Below are 17,798 nucleotides of genomic sequence, written 5' to 3'. Positions count from 1 at the left end.
CAGATCCCCCTCACAGCAAGTTGCTAGAAAAGGGGGGCTGTAAGCCACGACTTGTGAGTTCTATTCTTGACTCTTACGTTGTCTGACTTTGTGATCACTATATTTCTCGCCCCCTTTTTCTCTGAGGGTGAAATTACCCCTGCTCTGATGGCCAGAGCAAGAGCTATGTAGCACTTGGGGCCTGCTTCAGCCCCATTTTAAGGATGTAAGGGCTGCATGAGCCTTGTGCTGGCCCTCTGCGCAAGGGTGCAGGCCCATTAGAGTCATTGGGAGTACTTGTATGAGAAAGGTACATTTTGGCAGGCCCAGATCCTCAGTGGGATTTAGGCACCTAACTCCTGCTGATTTCAATGAAGTCAGTGGGAGTTTGGCACCTAAGTACCTTTGAGGAGCTGAGCCAAAAGCTTTTTCCTATAAATCTATGCATCAAATGGGCATCATATACAGACCCCATAGAGCTAGCACAAGTTTATATTTGGAAGCACTGTGAGCGATTTGGATCAAAGGCACCATGTACAGTAAATAGAAAGCAATAAGGTTCTGGAGTGCCAGGCTTTAAAACAATGATTGAGAGGGTAGTAGGAAAGGATTCGTATATCCGCAGGTCTTGCTTCGCCTTTCCCTACACAAATGTGGGAGTCACGGTGACATATGTGATAAACAAAAATGAATGTTGGCATATCTTGTACAGTGACAATGTGTATATTTCCACACATTCCGCCTTTGCTTTGGCAGTCCAGACGAAACTGTTCACGTGAGTACCTCCTGTGTCATTCGTTTTCAGCTATATCCCCTTTAGCTTTACTACGGTGTTGTGAAAATGCTATTAGTTTTCTACAACCACTGCATTGCACAATGAAGGCACATTATTTCAGCACCATCGTTCTCCGGCAGCATCAGTCATAGTTTGAACAAAAATACACATGAACTCTCCTAGTGTGCTAGTGTATTGGTTAATGCCACGTACAAGGGGCCGACCCCGCATTGTCTTGGGCAGAGCAGAAGGTGCACACTGCAGCTGAGCCAGGGAAGACTGTTTCTGGGCCAGATGGAGCTACACCAATTTACACTTACAGTGGCTGAGCCCCCTAGAGGCCTGTCACAAAAAACCTTTGGGCCTAATTCTGCCCCCCTTGAAATCAGTGGCAAAAGTCACATTGACTGCAATGGGAGCAGCAGTGGGACCCTTCATAATTAGAGATTTATGGCTAAATAGCCTATTGTGTATTGCCAGTGCGCTCAATGCTCTGTGACCAGGGGAAGCTTTGGCTGCTGCTGCTCAGTAGAAAATGGATTAAAATGAGTTGTTTGAATCAGGGGCGGCTCTAGGATTTCCGCCGCCCCAAGCAGGGCGGCGCGCCGCGGGGGGCGCTCTGGTGGTCGCTGGTCCCGCGGCTCCCATGGACCTTCTGCAGGCACGTCTGCGGGAGGTCCAGCGGAGCCCCGGGACCAGCGGACTGTCCGCAGGCATGCCTGCGGGAGGTCCACCGGAGTCGCCTGCCGCCCTCCCGCTGGGACGCCGCCCCAAGCGCTCGCTTGGCGCACGCTTGGCACACTAGGTTCTGGAGCCGGCCCTGGTTTGAATTTCAGTTGGTTGTGTATGTGGCAATCTAAGGGCATGTATAGTGTGACATGAGCTGTTTGTTAACAAAAAATGCAGGTAATAATAGACAATTGGTGAGATGTTGTCACTTTATGATGAAGCATTGTCCTGCTATTGTGTATGTGTATTTACATTACTGGGGGGGGGGGTTGTGAATCCCTGAAAGCACATTTAAATAATTTTGTATAGCATAAAAACATTTAGAAATATTTATATAAAATGATCTTATCAGTCAACAGCTCTTTTAAAAGCTTGATAATTATGTTTTCAATCAATTCCTACTTTTGTAATCAATTGTATTTTCTATTAGCACAATCCAATTCCCACTGGCATCAAGGGAAGTTTGACTATTGACTTCAATTAGGAGCTCGGATCAGACTCTATCTTACCAAATGCCTTTCCAGTATGAAACCATTATATATTTTTAAAAGATGTTGCTAAATAACATTTCTAAATAAATCTTCATGTGTACAAAATCATGTTTAGAATATATGTTGTAATAAGCTCTGATCCAGCAAAACACTTAAGCAGATTAATAGTCCTATTGAATACAACTGGACTACTCAGAAGCTTAATTTTTAAGAATGTGCAATGCACTTAGGTGCAGAAAGTTAAGTACATAATGGCTTGATTCTTCATTCAGAGGCATTTTATACTTAATTGGAGTTGGACTTTGTCAGCATTATTCCTGATTTATAGTGGAGTAAGTGAGAAGAGACTCTGGACTGGCGAGTCTTATTGTATATTAAAATGCGTGATGCAGCGCATTGGAATAATTGGAAAGAAGCTTGGTGCATGATGTCTCTCCTGTATCGCCATTCCTCTTTGTTCCTCAGCCACTCTGCAGAGTCTTTCATTGCAGTGGGAGTTAGGATCCTAAATACCTTTTGTGGATCTGAGCCTCAGAGACTCCATGTGTCCATGGAAAAACAATCCTGTGGTTTCCCATTTATTATATGCAGGTATTTGATTAGGAAAGGTAACATTTTCCCTAGTGTGGCTCCAGAATGCAAAAGCCTTGTCACTTAAACTCCACCATAGGGCAGAACAGCTGAGTGGGATGTCTGGGATGGGCGTCTATATTTGTCTTTAAGGGTGGTCATGGGACTGGGCTGTAAACAGGATCCTTGATTATGCAAGTAGCCTAGAAGGGCTGAACTCACTGTTAGAACTGTAGACCCTGAGTAGGAGGGTGGATTTGGCTTCCCCATGTTTTACTTGCACAGTGCCTGATTATCAGGTTTTTTGCAGCAAAGTGAATTTCACCCTGAATTATAGACTCCATCCTTTTGTTTCACTCCTGCAGAACTGCAAAAATGATTTGCATTAAACACCATTGAGAAATCTCCAGCACAAAACTCATCTCCCAACAGCAAGAAGCTGTTTTTATTTTACCTTCTAGCAACATGTAATACGGTGAAAGAAATGTGGCCAATGAAAAAAAGGAAGCGGGGTTTGTCTGTGCGTGTGGTTTGTCTATCTGACTGCCTTGAACTGCTGAAACATTTTAAGCTTTGGGCCCAATTCAGATCTGATGTAAGTGGTTATAGTGCCAGAGCCTCCTCTGTGCTGAGTTTGGCCCTTTGTTTTTACTGTAGCCCATTTTTATGTGCGTGCTTTATAATTAGACTTAGTTGTTGAAAATAATTCACTTGCTGCATTTAGGTGCTTTGTCCCTCTGTGAGTTAGCCACAAATAGTTCATGGTTTGTCTGAATGTCTCCATTATTCCCAATTGTTTGAATATTTTCATAAATAAATTAGAACTTATGGCTTTTTTGTGAATTGATCTTCTTTTGAGGACCCAAGTGGTGCATAGACCTTGTGCTAGCATTCTGCACCGGGGTGAATTTCACTCCCATTGCATGCCTCTTTTACAGCTACTCAATTCCTGGCTCATTCCCTTGAATAGAGTGGAGAGTTAATCAACACCCCAGTGATGATGTTGAATTAATTTTGCACAAAACATCATGGAGACTTTTACATTTCTGGTCATTTCTGAGTAGTAAAACTGCAGACTAGACGCATTCTTGTTGCTTCTACATTTTATAAGTACCGCAGGGAAAAGCCACATACATTAAATGTTCTGCAAGAAAGAGCTTTTAATTTCTATACACATTTTGCAAAATCAGAAAGAAAAATCCTGATTCACCACTTTGTGCTGTTCCTGCTTGGCTGCTGATTTCAATGGAGCTATATCAATGTCCAGCTGGAGTAGCATAGCAGCGAATCAGACTCATTGACTCTATAATTCATTACCTAAAACAGGTACAATACTACATGTCGAATGCTGTTGTTTTACAAATATTTCATGCACTATGCTCTGTTCTGGCTTCTCAGCACAAAAGGACAGAATGGCTCCAGAATTCAAATAGGCTGACTGCCATTTTAGTCAGTGGGACTACTCGTGTCAGTAACGTCAGCTGGGCTTTGCTCTCACGGAGTTAGACAAATTGCTGTTGATAACAGTTACTACAGACAAAGTCAGGACAAATGGTTACACTTTTTATTGCTCACATTTTTTGTTACCTGTTGCTGCAGCACAGATGCAGTGAGTTCTCTTACTCTGTTGTCATTAGTCAAGTGCAAACCATGCCCCGGGGCAGATGGGACACAGGCCAAATTATCTTTGCATTTACAATGAGGGGAGGGGTGGAGGCAAAACACAACAATCCTTGTATTGCGTGGAGACACTGTAGATGTGTCTTAGGAGTACACCTGCTTTAACTACGTCGGTATACTCTGAAAGCTCTTAAAGCCACCACCGGGGCTGCTATTTTTCTTGCTGTTATGAAGGCATAATTCTGGTGGTTAGGGCAAGTGACCCAAGTTAGCAGCTGGCCGTTAATTCAGTCTTCACAATACTGTGGTAGAACGTTTGACAGCAAATCACGATGTTACAACTAGTTACTGGACTCAATCAGCATGATTTCGCTCAGGCTGATCATTTAAAGGAGATTATGAAATCATCACTTCACAAGCAGCCAACTAACAGGTTGCAAAAAATGACAGCAGGTTTCAAGCCCTTGGAGCTCCATCCATATACACCAGCGGAGGATCTGGCCCAGGATGTATGTTTTTTACATCTCACTCACAAAGTACTTAATGTGTCTTATTAAAATATAAATCCTAGTTCTACTGCAGTGGACCATGGCACATTCAGGAAATATTTCCAGTTTTAGGGGATTTACTGAAAAACTATAAAGGACATAAACAAAGACTATTTGCACACGTTTAAAAACAGTGACTGTGGATCTTGTCCAGCATGCACTGAAATTAATGGGATTATAGAATGAGGCCCTGTAAATGTGGCGTGTTACTAGCAATTCAGAAAACAATGTTGATTTGTTTAAAATCATCAAGAGAGGAACCATCCAGAGAGGAAGGATGCCCAGGACTTGAGAATTCCCTGCTCTGCTACAGACTTTCTGTGTGACCTTGGGCATGTCACTTCCCTGTGCCTCAGTTCCCCATCTGTAAAATGGGGATAATAGCACTGTCTGACCTCCCAGGGGTGTTGTGAGGATAAATACATTAAAATGGTGAGATGTTCACATACTACAGTTACGGGGGAGGGGGGGGCTGTTGCATTTCACTGTGATAGCCCAATCTATTTTTTTCTCCATCAGAAGATTTCAACTCTTCCTTTCCATATCAAAATCTGTTAAAAAATAATAATAATGAATTGGAAACTGACTTACATTGTACATAAGATCATGTACATTTACTTTCTTCGGTCATGTCTGACAGCTGCCTTTGGTGTTTTCAGTTATCATTCAGAGTCTTATCCTTGGGAGAAGTTTCTTTTCAATCTTTCTCCTTTTCAAACTGAGAGGCAGTCGCATTTTACAATACAGAGAATAACATTCCAACACATCTGTCTGGAAAGAAGCCTTATGCTCTGTGACACCTGCATCTGAATGAATCCATTGGTTTACACTGGCTATCAGGAATCAGAGTATGAAAATAAAAGTTGAAAAAATTCTTTCCAAATGCCTTACAAAAGGAGTCTGAATGGTTTGGGAAATGGTCAGTGCCATCGGTGAAATACGGCCCCGTTGAAGGCGATGGAAATTTTGCCATTGACTTCATTAGGCCAGGATTGCACCCCCTATTTCTGGAAACTTTTATCTCTGGATCACCTTCCTCAGTCTGACTCCAGCCCAGGTTGGTAGTATCTGAACATTGTTAATCTCTGGGAGCTATTTGGTGGGCTACAATAGGCGGAAAGCTTTGACCAGAGAGATAACCACATCACAAAATTACCACTATACACATGACTACTTGGTATCATTGTTGGCAGCTTGGCCATGGGCTGAAAGAGCATAGAGGGTGAACTGTTCTAAGCTAACACCAGGTCTACACTACAGAGCTCGTAGCCCTAACTCTGGACGCGTCTACACTAAAATGTAACTCCCACCAATGTACCTCACCCACAACACTGACTTAACTCCACCTCCACGAGAGGCGTAGCGCTAAAGTCAATGTAGTTAGGTTGCTGCGGTGTCAGTGTAGCCACTGTGTAGCTTACATCGCCCATTGCTGCCTTTCAGAAACCCTCCCACAATGCCCCATACTGGCAGTTAAATCAGTGCACAAGCTCCTGATGAGGATACACACTGCTGACACAAGCAGCATAGTGTGAATGTGTAAAACCAATTTAATTACTGCAGTGGCTGTACAGCGACATAACTTAGGGCAACTTACTTTGGTAGTGTAGACTTGCCCTAAAGGGGTTGCCTCCATGTCAGCCTTCAGGCTAATTAGTGTGTAGCAGGAGTATGTGAAGTTTTTGTGCTTGTGCTGCATATATAGAGAGCTTCATTCTCCCGTGATGTCAATCCTTTCACCAGCGCTAAGCAACTGCATTTTAATAGATACTCTGTAAGAAACAACACAAAATTAAACACAGCGATAAAAATGTAGGCTCAGTCAAAAAGACAGCAACACTAATGTAAAACCAGTCTATTAAGAAATGTCAAACCTATTTTTTAATCTCATGCTTCAGTGAGGTTGTACCAGGTGCAATCATTAGTCAGTAAATTAATTATACATAATTATCTGCTTTACAGTCAATTCACTTGGCTTCCAATTTCCCACTCTTAGCTTAGTGAATCTCTCTTGCTATCTCGCTCGCTGTCTCTCACACACACAAATCCATGGGTACGCAGGTTTTGGAGAACTGCCATCAGTTTGACTCATGAAGCCGTCTCTATGATTGGAATGATATTTATCTAAGACGGCAAACAAAGAAGATGATTATGTGGCCAATGATAGGCTAAATATTGTTATTGTGTTTATAGAGCAACGAGGTTGGGAGCTAGGACCCTGGAGGAAAGGAGAACCAGGAAGAAGGAGTAGGGAAGCTTCAGGGATTGTTTAGCTGGATGTATGTATCAAGGGGTTGCTGCGTTTCGCTGGTCATGCTTTAAAAAATAATGGGGTTCAGAGGGTAGTGGGTCTGTGAATATTAGTGGCCACATGGGTACATTCAAGCCCAGCTAACTGAGAGGACTTCCGTGTTGTGACACAAGAGCCTAACACCACAACATCTGACTGGACTTTGGAAAAGTCTTGCCACATGGCGTTAGCGCTGGCACAAAGCACTAAACTAGTAGCATGCCCTAGTCAGTAGCTTCAGTGCTGCACAGAAGGCACCATTAAGACAGTATTGTTCCAATTCTGGCAACATTATCATCCAGGCTTGTAGGGAAACAGAACAGTTGTGGCCATTGTATGTTTCTCCATACACAAAGGGAAGCTGTATATGGTACTTCCATTCTGAATGCTCTGGTTCTAGCTTAACAAAAACCACCACCACAAGGAACTAAAGTACAGCTTCCCTAGGAGAGCATGTCATGTGTGCCTCTTCCTTAACGTAGTCAACCAACTCGGCCTCCAGAATAGGCGCTCCCACCACTAAAAGGCGGATGCTTTAGAAATGAAAAGGTTCCTGTGGGAGCGAACTCATTTTGACTTGTTCTGTTCCATGCATTTCAGTCTGAGTTCAGGATACAGGCGCATTGCCGGGGAAGGGGGGGAGGGCAGACACTATTCAGCCTTTCCCAGCAGATTGGGCAAGTCTTCTAACTGCTTCTTTTATAAGAGTGCAAGTGGCATGCATTCTCTTAAACCATGATTTATTCGGGCTTGCTGCTGCCAGCGTTACGGTTTGGGTATTTATAGTGAGCACTGATAGGAATGGCTCTGGTTGTTCTTTGGGGTTGTTTGTAGTAGGATTCAAGATTGGAAAAAGTAGTAATTTGATCCCAATATTTCTAAAATGTATCTGCTGTCATGAAGCCACATCTTGCCAGGACCTGATTGCCCTCAACTCCCATGGAAGTTGAGGTCACCAGCATGTTAGCTATGCAAGGAATGCAGAATTGGACCCATAATGTGCTGCTGTTGCCAGCCAACTTATTTGTATGAAATTGATGAGTGCTTTCTTGCCATGTCCACGTTAGCCAATTGTCCATGCGCATATCTGACGTGCTGTGGGTCCATATAGCAGGACAACATATGTGCATTACAGTTCGGCTGCTCTTCCACGGCTTTATGCCATAGACCATATGCATACGCCTCTAATGCACCAGCCTAATTCTGAATTCTAAGGCAAGAATTTCAAACTCTGCTTGTTTGGGGTCTTGGTTTACAATCCCTGACAAGCAGCCACCCATGGTGAAGCCCAAATGCCATCCCCATTGGTAGATGTAATTTTACTGCAATTAACACAATTTTAGGATTACTAACGTTCGTGACTCATTGAAAGGGTGGACTAATAATCCTCATACCTTGGGATATAGCGGGAGTACAATACTACACCAAATTGTTAACTAAAGGGCTTAACTGCAAGGAACCACCATGTTGGTAGTCTGTTCATCTTGCAGTTTTGTGGTTAAACTATCATGTTCTGTCTAAACCAAGACCGGCTTTGTGATCATGGACAGTACAGTATAAATATTGTTATTAATACTAGATAAATATAGCTATAGCCTCGCTTTCAATCAACACAGTTTAGAATTAAGTTTTATTCTTTTGGATTTCTTAATCGCACACTAACTAACCCAAACCACTTTAATATTCAAGGATAAAAGCTGGCCAGGTTTAGAACGAGGTGGGGTGGGAGGGGCCTGATACAAGATATGCTGCTGTATGTGGGGGTTGCAAAATATTCATTTGGAAGGATGCACTTTGCAAACAGTGGCTCTTCCAAATGGTATTAAAAATTTCTTATTTATTTACTTTTTCACAGTATTTTGAGTTTTAGGAAAAGTATCATGGAAAAAATCAGCACATCACAATAACAAACCAGAAAAGGGATTGTATCTGAAACAGAAAGTGTGGCCCAGATGAGGATAGTGGCTATTTAAGGAGAAAATGTGGTCTTGCCAGTTGAGCAATGCACTGTGAGCAGGGAGCCTGGCTTAAGAATATCTTTCCAACTGTGCCATTGTGGTGGTGAATGACCTTGGGGAAAGTTGCTTAACCTCTCTGGGTTTTGATATGTTCACCTGTAAAAATAAATATTGTACCATCTGCTTTACAACCATACTGTGAGAATGAATGAGTGTTTACAAAGTACATTGAGATCCTTGAATTAAAGACACTGTATCAATATAAAGTGCACTGAATCATTATTACAGAAAAATGAATTTAGAACTGGCTAGACACTAAGTTAGGGTGAGAAGCTCTCTGGGGGAATATTATGAGACCAAATGGGATGCCACAAATGCTCCTCTCTGAACTAGTGACACAAAATGCTGTCAAGGCAACAAGGCCATAATGCCCTATTGATTTTAAATCACCTGTGTTGGACACAACGCGTCTTTAATTTTCTGAGATTGCAACATGGCTGAAAGCTGACTTTGCACACCTGAGTATGGTCCTATTGTCACATGCACAAAAATGCCACAGAACATTCAGACTGCATTGTCAAACCCAAAGAGATTTGTATAGCTGCCCTCTTCAGTGCACTCACCAGCGAATACTGTGTGATCTGGCAGAAATCATTGCCCATTTGCACAGTCTAAAGTTTACCTTAAACTCAGGGCTCTGGAAATCTTATGGTTCTATCCAGGGATTTCTTGTGCTTTCTATTTCCAGCTGAGTTATAAGCTGTAAAAGGTAAGGTAGTGATGCCTATCTTGTGGTGGTGGTGGTGGTCTGGCGCTTCTGCTTACTGTAACCAGGAAGCACTTAGACAGTCTTTTAAAAATGTAACAGTCTGATCACTATTTTCACACAGCAGAAAAATTTGAGGATCAGGCTGAATTTTGAGTGAATTTTCTCTAAACCTGTTCACCTATCAATAGCCACAAAATTATCAGTCAGTAAGAGTGCCATTGCACAGAACCTGACCTTCTCCAAGATCCTCTCATAGGAGTTAGTGGCAGAATCTCCTCTTAACATCCATTCCCTAAATTCTGTTCAGATAATGAACAATTATCCTGGAGACATGTTAAATTGTCCATGTGCATTTTTTCTGAAACATGTAACTTTTGCTTTTGTGAAGTCATACCAATAGTTTGTCCAACTTTTTCCTATGTTTGCAATTCCTGTCTGGGTATGAGCATCTCTCAAGTCAGTATTTTACCAGGCATGTACGCTGAATCAGTGGTTAAAGTAGATCAATATAGGAAAAGAAGTCCCCCGCCCCCAACATACACACACACACACACACACTTTTGATGGGTATTGTAATAGGTTTCAACGTCATGTGGTGATGTGCTGCTGGATCACCTTGTGGCGAAGGGACACTTCATGTTGGAGAGAAAAAGGAATTTCTCTTTCTAAGCATAAGCAGGTACCTAGCAAGTCAAGCAAAATGATATGTGCATATGCAATGTATGAAGGTGAAAGTAGCAGAATCACTAATGCTACTTGCACCCATTCCTATAGATGCCATTAATTAGGTTTGAACAGGATGGAGAACCTCTACTGACAAAGAAACAAAACAAATAAAAGTACTGGGGCGAGGGGAGATTTTGTCTGGAAATGTTTTCAAGGCTCAGTGCAATTTTCTGCATTTTAGAAGCTATTAGGTTAGAAAAAAGATTTTAGAAAGGATGAAAGGGAAAACCAGCCAGCTAGCCTTGGCTGGAAAGGCTAAATGAGAGAATTCTGTTTTGCCACATCGGATGAGAAAATTAGGCTTCTATACCTCATTGAGTGCAGATAGACATGGGCCGTTCTTGATTAAGAACACAACAACATTTTCTGCAATGCCAATACAAAATACAGTGTTACAAATGTAGCTAGAAGCGTTTTTAATAGATTACAAAGTGCTGTAGGTAAAAAAGTAAAAACTGCAGCAAGTAACATAAAAATCTAAGGCATAACACTGATCTTAGTTCCAGCAGCATACATTTGAAATGTGTCCCTTAAAGTCAATGGAGTGATTCTGGCCTGGTATTTTTTAAAAAAGGAGACTTTAATAATATCCAGTGCCTGTGGGGACTTTTTGCAAAAATCACAAATAATGAAAGAAAGGAATCTTTGGAGCCGAATTGGAAGCACAGATCTTACAAACAAGTCACGCGTGTGTACCTGAAAGATCATAAATTTGTCTGTTTGCAAAGCACTGGCGTGTACCTGTGAACGTCCATTAGCAGAAGCAGCTGTACTACAGTATACTCCTTAATGTCAAAGGTGGCATCTTTTGCATACAAAGAATATTTTCTGGAGTCGTGTCTATGTTAAACACAGAAATGTTGATTTATCAGACAGAACTCCTCTGAGCTATTCCTGTTTGTTTGGTATAGTTCATCTCTCCAGCTTTTGCATTATTCTTTCTGTTCTGTTCAAATGCACATGGCTATTGCCTCAGCATGTTTTACTTACTTTAGGCAATATTTATGAATAGTTATTTCTGTCAAACCTGAAGTGCTCAATCAGACTCGGACAATAGCTATATTCCTGCTGCAGTTCATTGATAAACCCCCTCCATTGACGTTCACAGGGCATGCCATTGCTTTACAGGTCATGGATATAATATGCCAGCCTTCATGGGGAAGACAGACTAACAATCCTCGAGTATACTGTCTTGTATGAAGGGGAAGAGAGAGTCATAAATAACGTGCGGTTTCCAGGTTTTTGTGGTGTGACATTGCTTGTGTGGTATCTTTCTAAACATGGCTAAAAGAGTGTCACCAAAGCAAAGATAGCAAAATGATAATTTAGTTAGAAAGGATAATAGCACTAACCTTGGGAAACAAAGAAAACAGAATAGGCATCTTCAATTGCTCAGAGCTTACACTGTCTAACTGTCATCAGACTCTCCGATTTCTCTATAGGGCCCAGCTAGCAAAACCCGACCTGGGCAAAGCAACTGGGGCCCAGATTTTTAAAGGTATTTAGGCATTGCTATGCTCAGCACTGCAAGATCTAAGGCCTGGAGCCACAACAGTACTTAGGTGCCTAAGTCCCAGTTTTAGTCTCCACTGGGGTCCACAAAGGTGCCGACCGGGTTAGGCAGTTAAATTCACTTGGTGCCTGAATTCTCAGTGGAAAGTTCCCCCAGTGCCAAAGTTTCTGCCTCTGGGCATGCGCACTGCTGCCTCACTCTAGGTATCTGGATGCTTATCTCCTGCCTAAGCCCCAGTGCGAGATTCACAAACCAGAGGCAGACAGGCATCAGCCAGCCTATCTCACAGGCAGGGCCTGATCCAGTACAGATGCTCAGAGCCACCTACTGGATTGGGTCTCATTCAAAAGCTGGTGGTGGGGCCACTTATCACTTTTAGCTCAGTGTTTAGCGCACTCACCTGGGATGTGGGAAGCCTAAGTTCAATTCCCCACTCTGCCTGAGCGGGAGAAAGGATTTGAGGAGGGGTCTGGGGAGAGGTGCGCTAACTATGGAGCTATGAGATATTCTGATTTAAGGTTCCCTCAGTCACTCCTGTTCCACTGGGTAGGAATACTTAGTCATTGGGCCAGAGAGCAAGGCGGCTCTGTAGCCCAGTGATTAGGGCACTCACGTGGGAGGTGCGAGACCCCCCAGGTCTGGTCCCACTGCTTCAGTGACTCTAATTATTTATACCCAGTGGAACAGCTTCAACAGGAGAGACTGTGAGGGAGCCCCACTCAGAAGATGCCATGGTTCTGTGGCACCTATCTCTGCTCAGGATTCTCAGCCACAAACCCTCTCCTGTTGTTAGGTGCCTAAGCCAGGCCAATCTATTTAAAAAAACCAGAGAGAGAGAGACTATAGCCCACTCACTTAGAGCGCTCATCTGGGATACAGGAGAGTCAGGCTCAAGACCTCCTCTAAATCAGGCAGAGTAGTGATTTGAATCTGAGTCTTTGATATCTCAGGTGAGAACACTAATCACTGTGCTGTTGAGTGTTCTGGGGACACACACACACACACACACCCCCAAAAAATTCCTCAGCTGCCTTTTGTGCAGGGCCCGATATTGTGGACATGCTTAGAAAATGCCCACACGCTCAGGTTCTGCAGGCAAGAGAGGCAGGGGAATGCTTAGTTTGAGAATGCTGCTTTAGGGCTCCTGGGGCTAATGCTCTGTATAGCCTGTTAGCTGTGGGGCAGCAGCAGCACTTACATGGCTTTGCTCACGCCTACTGGTGGAAACCTAGGGGACCTACGGCCTGTGGAACTAGGCTGCAGCTGAGCAGTGGTTTGGAAAATATCAGTGGCACCTAAATGTTGCATTTAAGCATCTAAAGAGGCAGCTAGCCATTGAGGTACCTTCTGGCTCTTGCTCCTTTTAACATGAAGACACCTGGTAAAGAGAAGTAGCCGGGAGGTCAGTTTAACTCAAAAGGGCTCAATTCTGTCATCTCAGTGCATGAAAAGCCCCACCATCTTTGGTGAGAAATTTTGGATATGCAAGACTGGGCCCAAAATGACCGGGGGGCGGGACAGGGGAAAGAGAGGAGAGGAAGAAGAGTGTGTGCATCTGAAAGGAAAGTAGGGGGTCAATGGGAAGGAAGAAAAGAAACAGAACCGTTACTTCTTAGAGTTCTCTGCATCACGCCATTTCAGGCTCCCCCCTCACATTGAAGCAACCCACCACGTTCCTGCATGCCCCCGGCCTGCATGCTTTGGCTTTTGAACCCTGTGTAGAAGCTGCACCCATTTTATGTACATTAATCAGTGCCCTAGCACGGCGTTCTACAGTGCAACCCTCAACAGCTCAGCAGGCTCTGGACTATTATGACTAAATAGCGTTCTTTGCAAAATGAGATTCTGATGTTCTAAAGAACGTGGGGAATTCGTTTCATGTCAGCAATGGAGGATTGGTTTTGTATGACTGTTTTCTGTAACGAAATAGTGACAATAGTATTAATACTCTGCACGTCTACATTTCGCGGTATGTTCAAAACATGTTACAAACATCTACTCTTTAATCCTCCCAACACAGCTGCAAGGCAGGTAGGGAAGACAGTGTCATCAGCTCCAGTTCACAGATGGGGAAAAACAAAAAAAAGAGGTTAAGGTGAAACTCATTAGAGATGCCCCCTAATTTGAATGCCCAGCTTGAGGGGTTCCTACCTTCACCCTCAAAAAGAGAGACATCCAAAATTAGTTGCCTTGTTTGAAAAACTGGCTGCATGTGACTTGCCCAGAGCCATATAATGAGTCAGTGGAAGAGCTGGAATGAAAATGCAGGTGTACCAGTTCCATGCTCTGTCCATACCGGCTTTCAAAAGAGTTTCCAATAAGCAAGTCTCCCCACTGAGCTACAATCTGGTTTTATTTTCCACACCATAAGAATTTTGGCTATGATCACAGTATCAATTTGAATATCCACTGTGCCCTCTTTGGGGGGACTTTTTTGTGGGGCATGTACTGAAGGACCCTCGTACCATAGCTCTCTTCCATGTCTTACATTCTATGAGTCTATAAACCTACCACAGTGAGAGAGAAGGCGGGGGAAGGTCTTATCCTGATCTCACAGAACTCAATGAGTGTTTTGGCTTTGAACTGGAACAGAAGGATTGGCACCAAACCAAGCCTAATGTCCCTGTCTGCTCAGATATTCTGTAATGTTTAAAGTCACACTGTATTGCGGTCAGACTAGATAAAAAAAAATAATCACTGGTAATGTGTGGAGTGCCGCTGTAGCTGCAGATAAAGCCCTTTTGAAGGGGTATATTATGAACTTGTAAATTTACAGGATTCATCAGAGTTTACTTTTTCTCTCCAAAGATAGAGTGACTCATGAGAAACTTTAAGGTGGAGTACTCAAAACAAGGAGTGTATAAATGATTATCAAGGGAAGGTCAGTACTAGTTCTTCAAGTCTGAGCATGTCCCATTGTTAATGGTACACAAATAATGCCAGCTAGAATCCTGTGGTGTAGAAGAATTGCTATCACACTTCTCCAAGTCGCTTACAGGTCTCTGACTCACTCCTTTCAGCATCAATGAGGCCGATCTCAGTTTTCCCATTTTAAAGTGCGGTTAAGTGTGAACAGGTAAAATGACACTTTCTCATTCAACAGTTTTGTCCCTTTGGTTTCAAGTCATAACTGCTTAGTTGACAAAAGCAAGGGGATTATTTTAACTTTCCTGTGTAGGAATTCAGTACCACTTTGGAAGAATGACATAGATTTTACTTGCCCTCGCATATTAATGCAGTACATTACCAGATACATTTCCAGGTAAGATCTAATTGTAGAATCTTTATTACAGCATAGTGATGTAAGTGCCTGAAAGAGCACCACCTGATTTTCAGATCCCAGGCTGAATTTACAGCACTTGCAGCTAGAAAAATCATCTTTTGACTTAAGTGATTGGGAAGTCATTCAGAGAGACCAAATACGGAACCCCAGGATGTCCTTTGCACAGAGTCACTTCTAAATTTATAACCTCTTCTACATAATCAGTGGTACAAAATCTCTCTCAAAATAACACACACACCCCTAATAATGATATCCTTAGCTTCACTTATATTGGTGTACTTTGCTCTAACCTCAGAATAAATCCTACTAAAAGTATCTGGTTTATAGTATTTCAAGCTATGAGAATCTTATATTACAATGGGAAACAAAGTCATCTTGTGCCTTTTAGTAGCTGACCATGAATGCTGGCCCTGAAGCAACATCTTTTGTAGAACTAGCTAATATCTTTCTGACTTACACTTAAAACTAGCTTTTCAGTCCATTGTGTAGCAAAGATTCATGGTTGAATGCTCAGCTGTATAATACATATGGACTAAATCAGGGGTAGGCAACCTATGGCACACATGCCGAAGGCAGCATGCAAGCTGGTTTTCAGTGGCACTCACACTGCCCAGGTCCTGGGGGTGGTCCGTATTTTAATTTAATTTTAAATGAAGCTTCTTAAACATTTTGAAACCTTATTTACTTTACATACAACAATAGTTTAGTTATATATTATAGACTTATAGAAAGAGACCTTCTAAAAACGTTACAATGTATTACTGGCACGCGAAACCTTAAATTAGAGTGAACAAATGAAAACTCGGCACACCACTTCTGAAAGATTGCCGACCCCTGGACTAAATCATGAGAGATACTGAGTAACTGCAATGCCCACAGAAATCAAAGGAAATTGAAGCTACACTATAATGTAGTAATCTAGGCTTAGCTGAAGTGAAACAGACATAAATTACTGTGCTGAGATCCGCATCAAGGAGGAAAGGTCACATAGATTTCAAATAATGAAAAAGGCATTCTGTTCCCTGCACTGTCACTCAGCTCTATGACCCAGAGACTACAAGTCATACAAGCCAAGGTAGGATATATGCTTCCAATAGACACAGGAATAGGTCTGGCCCGGTCTTCCAGATGCTTCACCATCTTCGTCTTCTCCAGGCTCAGTCTAAGGCATTTTACTCCCATCCTCATCCCAACCTCTGTTAAATATTGGGGAAGCTAGGAACCTTCAGTCTCATGAGTAAACAAAAAGGAGAGGTAGAGCTGAGTGTTGCCACATTGGAGAGATTAAACCTGAGTGTCACAATACAGACGAAGAAGTGAGCTGTAGCCCACAAAAGCTAATGCTCAAATAAATTTGTTAGGGCTTGTCTACACTACAGGACTATTTCGAATCTACTTAAGTCGAATTTGTGGATAATTTGTGTATCCATACTAAATACACAAATTCGAACTCCACATTCACGGTGCACTGGGGTACGCTATCCCAAAGTTCCGGAACTCCCCGCGGCCCATTGTATTTGTGGTATTTCCCCCCAATGATTGCTGGGGGTAAAAATGTGTCGTCATTGAACCGTCAATCCCGCCCTCCCTCTCTTCCTTGAAAGCGCAAATCTGTTCGCGCCCTTCTCTGGTCGGTTACAGCGCGGACGCCACAGCACTGCGAGCATGGAGCATCATCGCTGCACTTATGGCCGTTGTCAACTCCCGTTATCGTCCACCTCTTCCACAGTCAGATGCTGAGAACGGTGAGGAGAGTGGCGCAGACCTCTCACAAAGCAGTGCGCCGGGCAGTGGAGATCATGGTGGCAATGGGTCAAGTTCATGGTGCGATTCTGGGCCGGGAAACAAGCACAGACTGGTGGGACCGCATAGTGCTGCAGGTCTGGGATGACACAGAGTGGCTGCGAAACTTCAGGATGCGTAAGGACACTTTCCTTGAACTGTGTGACTTGCTGTCCCCTGCCCTGAAGCGCCAGGACACAAGGATGCGAGCAGCCCTGACTGTGCAGAAGCGAGTGGCCATAGCCCTCTGGAAACTTGCCACGCCAGACAGCTACCGGTCAGTAGCGAACCACTTTGGCGTGGGCAAATCTACCGTGGGGATTGCTGTCATTCAAGTAGCCCACGCAATCGTTGAGCAACTGCTCTCAAAGGTAGTGACTGTCGGAAATGTCCAGGCCATCATAGATGGCTCGCGCGATGGGATTCCCAAACTGCGGTGGGGCTATAGATGGGACTCACATCCCTATCCTGGCACCAGCCCACCAGGCCAGCGAGTACATTAACCGAAAGGGCTACTTTTCAATGGTGCTGCAAGCTGTGGTGGACCATAGGGGACGTTTTACCAACATCAACGTCGGGTGGGCGGGCAAGGTGCAGGACGCGTGTGTTCAGGAACTCTGGTCTGTTTAGACGCCTCAGGCAGGCACTTTCTTCCCGGACCACAAAATAACGGTTGGGGATGTGCAGATGCCTACAGTGATCCTCGGGACCCGGCCTACCCGCTAATGCCCTGGCTCATGAAGCCCTATACAGGCGCCTTGGACA

At 43.4% G+C, this 17,798-nt stretch overlaps 1 long non-coding RNA gene across 1 annotated transcript in view; it reads right to left on the bottom strand.

Annotated features, from left to right (window-relative positions):
- Positions 1–6,337: 6,337 nt before the first annotated feature.
- The window catches only part of LOC120384702, an 80,267-nt gene continuing 68,806 nt past the window's right edge, over positions 6,338–17,798 (bottom strand). Inside the window, exon 3 of the long non-coding RNA XR_005589042.1 lies at positions 6,338–6,484. This is a non-coding gene — a long non-coding RNA (uncharacterized LOC120384702). The remainder of the gene's footprint in view (positions 6,485–17,798) is intronic.

Source organism: Mauremys reevesii, linkage group 16 (genome assembly GCF_016161935.1).
Source record: "Mauremys reevesii isolate NIE-2019 linkage group 16, ASM1616193v1, whole genome shotgun sequence".
Lineage (NCBI taxonomy): Eukaryota > Metazoa > Chordata > Testudines > Geoemydidae > Mauremys > Mauremys reevesii.
The sequence above is the reverse complement of the archived record's forward strand: the minus strand, read 5'-3'. Positions and strand labels throughout refer to the sequence as shown.